Below are 6,271 nucleotides of genomic sequence, written 5' to 3' on the forward strand. Positions count from 1 at the left end.
TGTTTGGACTGAACCCCACTAAAACAAACTTTTCCATTCCATTTGCTTGCATCCAAGTAGCAAAGACTGCTATAGAAAAACCATACAACAGGGCTGATTGGTTTTAATTTATGTATGATCTCAGACCTCACAGGAGCACTTAATACTGGCTGGCAAAACTATTCATTCTCTGGATTAACCATTCATACCTTGGCTTCTCAACTCAAATCTCTTATATCCTTTAACCCCCCACCCATTTTCACCTGGTGTACTTGCATCATACTTGAGAAACTGGAAACCACCGGCAGGGAATGCCTCAACTTCAGAAGATCACATCCGTGTTCATTTGCTCTTGCATCTTTCTTGTTTCAATGGAAGAGAAAACTGTCAGAAAGAACTCCACCCCTTGTACTCTGGATCTCATTCTTCTCTCCTGCTCAAGGACTTGATTCTTTGAGTCACTGCCCATGAAATTTCTTAATTTTTTTTTCATTATTTTTACATTTTAAGTAGGCTCCCTGCTCAACATCGGGCTCAAACTCACAACTCTGAGGTCAAGAATCACATATTCTACTGCCCTGTGCAATTTCTTAATTGGAAAAAAAAAAAAAAGACTTGGCATTTTATTTATCTTATTCATACAATATAAAATTTTAGAAAATTACCTTTTTTTGTTGAAACAGCTATTGGGTTTTATTTATTTTGGTATTGGGTTTTCTTTTTTTTTTTTTAAACTCTTTAAAACGTTACAGCATTGATACCTAAAAATCTTGAGAAACAGTGGAAAGATATTCTATGTGAAGCCATGGCTTTAAGAAAAAAACATACCAATGGAATAACTGTCGGAAAACTGTTTTTTTTTCCCCATAAATCATTTGGATAGCTGCCTTCATTTTCCTTTTTGAAGTTTTTAATGTTCTAAACATACAGCTGACTTTTTTGTTTTTCATTATCCCATTTTGCATAGGGCTTGGTTGTGAATTTAAAGGTGTCACCTCAAGCGGAGTAGATGACTAAATACATGGTCATAAAAGTCATATTCTTCACATTTTTCTTAAGAATATGAGAAGATTTTCACAATACAACATTGAGTAAAAAATAAGTAGAAAAAATAGAGAACCATATTAGAGTAAGATCTCAGTTCTATAAAGAACTGTAGTGTGTATGGATATATGTTGGATATATGTTTATTTAAAAATTTATACAAAGAAAAAAGACTAAATGGATATAGACCAAAATATTTGTAATAATTTTGTCTAGGTGATAGGGAACAAGTAATTGTTACTTTCTTATAATGTATTTCTGAAGATTTCTCTGATGAACACATGCTTTTATAAATATAACTTCTTTTGAAATTAGTGTGAGAAATTGGGAAATCACTTGGCTTATCAGAATTCAGTCTTTCAGTTTTGTATTTCCAAAGGCTTCATTTTTATCAGTTCATCATCAGTCTTAGGTAACTGATTAACAGTAATCTCAAAAGAGAAGCCTAGTTTATTGAACAGGTGAAATAAATGCTTAGAGCATTCTATACTAGTGGATAAATCTACTTGGGAGAATAAATGCCTGGAAAGATTTTAGTGAAATAGAACAAAATCACAGATCTATTAAGTGGGAATTCAAATATGGATCTGTATTTCAGAGCCTCTTTTTTGACCTCATTCCTATAAAATATTTGTAGAAGTTAAAGTGTTGGATTTTAAGTTCTTTCAGAGCTATATAGCAAGTCAGCAAATGGGCTATTCTAGGAAAGTACAGATGTCCAAACTTGGAAAGAAGCTGGAACCTGTGAAGTAACAGTCTTAGAGCTGTAGCAATATAAATAATGACATGTATATATACTTCTTTACAACATTTTTATGGACATCTCATTTGATTTTTTTTTAAGATTTTATTTATTCATGAGAGACAGAGAGAGGCAGATGGAGGAGAAGCAGGCTCCATGCTCGATCCTGGAACTTCAGGATCATGCCCTGACCCGAAGGCAGATGCTCACCCACTGAGCCACCCAGGCAACCCCTTAATTTTGTTTCTACTACTATTGAAAATTCGTTAAATCACATCAAGCCCGTCTGTAAAGTGCTCCCTATGGAGAATTATGAACGGGTCCAAAGGCAGCTGAAGATTTTTTGTTGCTCAGTCGGCCGGACGTTGACCCCACCTAAGGTTCCCAGGACCTAAGTGCTACGGGGCCACCGGAAGAAAGATGGCCAAGTGCCCTGGGTGACAGAGGGCTCAGCTCTCCAGTCTGAGGCCGGGAAGGTGAGTGCCTCTCCCCGTCCACTCCGCCTCCTCCCTGCCAGCCTCAAAGTCCCTATTACCTGTTCATCTTGTCTCTATCATTCCAGTCATTTATCCCCAGCAACAGAATCTACTGTACTTTTTACTACGTTCCCCATGGTGGCGGTTTATGGATCTTTCTGAGACCTAGGCCTTGGATGTGGTACCTGGAGCCGGTGTTGTCTTGTTTGGTACCATTCAGACGCCCCGAGCCGGCCCTCCGCAAGCTGATGTTGAAGCCCAACAGAAACTAAGAATGTTCTCTTACCCCAGAAACTAAGAATTTTCTTGATCACAAAGCCTACAAACTTCACAGACATCTCTAGAGCCGCCTCTAGAACTCAACACTTAGCGCTAGAGACAAGCCAAGCCAACCTGGCAGCAATGTCCCAGGGACTAAGTGCCAAGGTTCAAAATCCTGAATCTTTTTTTAAAGGGTTTTTTTTTTTTTTTTTTGAGTATAGGTGAAACACAATGTTACATTAGTTTCAAGTGTACAACATAGTGACTCAACTCCTAAGTTCTGCTGTGCTCACCACAAGTGTAGCCACCATCTGTCACCATACAAGGCTGTTAGAATATCATTGACCATATTCCTTATGCTGTGTCCAGTTTGATTCTCAACCCTGTGAGGTAAGCGGGACCTCCAGTCTGGCCTTGTTCTATAGGCCACTGGTTCTCAAACTTTAGTCGGCATTAAAATCATCTGGAAGGCCTGGTTAAAACTCTTGTTGCCAGGCCCCATCCCCAGAGTTTTCTGAGTCTGGGTAGGTATGGGGTGGGGTGGGACCTGAATATTTGCATTTCTAACTTGTTCATAGGTTACTGGTCTGGAAACAACAGCTCTAGGCCTTTTTTTTTTTTTAACATACTTTGTAAAGCCAGAGTTAACCTTGTCATAGTCTTGAATAATAGTTTTGCATTGTCCTCAGAATAAAATCCAAATCAGTTAAAAGATCCTGACAGATTGATCTAACTCCTGTTTAACTCTAGTTTTTCTCTCTTCCTTTCCAGCCATACTGGAGAACTAGCAGTTCTCCAAAGAAAGTGTATTAGTTTGCTAGGGCTGCAATAACAAAATGATTAACAAGGTAACATTACCTGCTCTGCTGCACACAAAAGCACGATTTCGTACAAATGAGATAACATGCTTGGTCCAAGCTAAGATCAAGTAGGCATTGTTACAGATGTATGCTATAGATTCAAAGGTTGCTGGGGGAGAAGGAACAGAAGTTCTGTTATGGGGAGAATTGTGGCCTCTCAAAATTCATATATGGAAGCCCTGAGTACTCCCCAGTACTTCAAAATGTGAGTATATTTGGAGATAAGGACTTTTAAGAGATAATTAAGTTAAAATGAGGCCATTAGTGTAGGCCCTAATCCAAGCCTACTGGGTTCCTTATAAAAGGAAACTTGGACATCAGCAGGGATGTAGGCAGAGGAATGACCATGTAAGGATACGGTGAGGTGGCCACCTAAAAGCCAAGGACAGGTCTCAGAAGAAATCACTGTCACTTGGATCTTGAACTTCTAGGCTCCGGAACCACAAGAAAATACATTTCTTGTGTAAGCCTTCCAGTCTTTTGCTACACCAGCCTGAGCAAACTAACATAAACCACTACTTTTATAGTTGAAGAAACCAAATCCCAGGAATATTAAGTGACAGTGCTTGACTCTTTGAAAGCATTCATGTATGTCTACTAGATAAATAAATGCCTTAAAGTAACACAGCAAACTTGTATTTTTCAAGACACTCCTTTATGGGGCCTTCTTGAACTACCCAGGGCAGAATTAATGTCCCTATTTTAGCACCTACATACCACTCTGCTCATGTTACTTTCATGGCACTTAGCCGAACACATTATGGTATTTGGTTACTCAGTGTATCCCTCAGTGCTGAGCACAGTTATTAGGCTCATCATAGTTGGTGGTTCATATCTGTGGAAATGGATGGTCTAACCTCAATCCATCCAAATAGAGGAAAGAACAAACTACACAAAGTGAAAATAGAATGTCTGGCTATAGTGCTGTATTAGGTTTTAACCTGACATAATTTATCATAAGAAATTAGTACTTGATATTTTCAAAAGACTGAGCAGAAAAACTCAAGGACTTTTATGGAACGTGGCCAATAAAGATCTAAAAATATTTCTCATCATCTTGTTCATTTTTTGTACAACAAATGTCTGACACATGCCTTCGGGCACTATTCAGTACTGAGCGTCCTGGAGCTCACAAAGGTGATGAAGCTCTGCTCCCTATGAAAGAGATTAATAATTTAACCTGGTATCAGACTTGTCCCCACCCACATGAATTGGTGAAACTATAAAGGGGCTACTGATGTATCACTTAGGTCCAATGCCTTCTAGCATATTCTTTCAACAATTTCCCCACCTTTATTATAAAACAGTAAAGAAGAGGACATGTAGTCAGTTACCTTGTTTGGAAACTTTTCCTCTGTGTGCCAGTTTTATCTGTAAAAGTGGGATACTCATCACACGTTAAGATTGTTTATTGGCACACGGGCCAAAACACGTAAACCGCAACAATATTCAATGTTAGACATTTTTACTCTATTGTCCTTGGTTCCAAAAGCAAGACCATTTTTGGGAAAACAACTTGTACATTTCTTGGGATGAGCCGCTGGACTGATGGATACACCCACTAGTGCACAGCAGTAACAATCCACACTTCTAGGTGCTACGCACATTAAATGACGGAAAACTCCCTTCACAAAGCCAAACAGTACAAAACTGAACAGTATGAAGTCAGCCTTGTCTTTTCGCACACTAAGGATTACTAGGATAACTTATGAAGACGATTCAATCCTAAAATCAAAGGCATTTTCAAAAAACGGCGGGAATAATCCTAGATCTCCAGAAGCCAGCGTTTTAAAAACGTCTACAAAGAAAAAAAAAAAGCCCATGACCCCGACGTGATTCGAACACGCAGCCTTCTGATCTGGAGTCAGACGCGCTACCGTTGCGCCACGAGGTCCTGCTGGGCTGTCGCTCGCGCGGTTTCTTAGGACTCAAGTAACATGGCGTTTCCTCCGGACACGCGTCCGTCCTTCCAGTTCTGTGCTGGGCCCTCCGCCTCGCGCAGGCTGGAGTTAGACACCGAGCCCTCTGGCGCCCCAGGTTTACTGATCGCTAAGCCTCCGCCGAACTTGGGGGCGCAACGAGCGGAGGCGGCAGGAGCGCGTCTCCCTTCCAGGCTGGGCCCCGGGCCCGGGAAGGCGCTCCTCCCCCTGCCACACCAGGCCGCTTCCGTTCCCGCCCGGCCTGTAGGCCCGGAAACTCCGCCGGCTCCCTCCCAGCCCCCACTCCTGGCTCCGCGCCGGGGTCGTGACCTCCAGTTGGAATTTGGCGGGCGTCATTGCGCACGCGCAGGCGCAGGCGGGCTCTGGCGGCCGCTGTTAGCGCGGGGCAGCCAGCGGCTCGGCTTCTCCGGCAACGTAAAGCTTTGCCAGTCAGGTAGCCTTTATGTTGCAGTGAGCTCTCAGCTTCAGGGTCCCCCGTTTTAAAAGTCACACAAAAGGTATCTGCGTCTTGTATTTGTTGGCCTAGCGCGACGTAGGTGAACTGTACGGAAAAGAGCGACGGGAATCGATAAAACGTGCCAACCTCCCCGTCGGGGAATTGAACCCCGGTCTCCCGCGTGACAGGCGGGGATACTAACCACTATACTAACGAGGAGCTGGTGTCCGCTGGTCTCTAAAACTTCTTTTCAAAAGTAATGAAGGTCCCTCCCTAGGCTCACCGCCCTTCCATTTACTGTCCGGAAGTGAGACAACCCGAACCCGGGGCTCGCTCGTGCCCTCGCCATGCCCTCTGGGCTCCCTGGACTCCTCGTTAGCGGCAAGAGAGACTTATTTAGAACTGAATCGAAATGCGCTTCCGTGCTTATTAGGGGTGCGTTGGTGAAGATAGCGTTCCGGGGCTCTGTATGCTTTCCGGAGGATTTGGGTTTCTGGAGGGAGGTTTTTAATGTAGTAGTGACAAGAGGATGT

General features: G+C 42.5%; 2 non-coding genes across 2 annotated transcripts; both read right to left on the minus strand.

Moving 5' to 3' along the window:
* Positions 1–5,184: 5,184 nt before the first annotated feature.
* TRNAW-CCA lies at positions 5,185–5,256 on the minus strand. Its single transcript has one exon. It is a non-coding gene; the product is annotated as a tRNA-Trp (tRNA).
* A 629-nt stretch (positions 5,257–5,885) lies between these two features.
* TRNAD-GUC lies at positions 5,886–5,957 on the minus strand. Its single transcript has one exon. It is a non-coding gene; the product is annotated as a tRNA-Asp (tRNA).
* Positions 5,958–6,271: the final 314 nt, after the last annotated feature.

This window comes from Vulpes lagopus, chromosome 23 (genome assembly GCF_018345385.1).
Source record: "Vulpes lagopus strain Blue_001 chromosome 23, ASM1834538v1, whole genome shotgun sequence".
In the NCBI taxonomy this organism is placed as follows: domain Eukaryota; kingdom Metazoa; phylum Chordata; class Mammalia; order Carnivora; family Canidae; genus Vulpes; species Vulpes lagopus.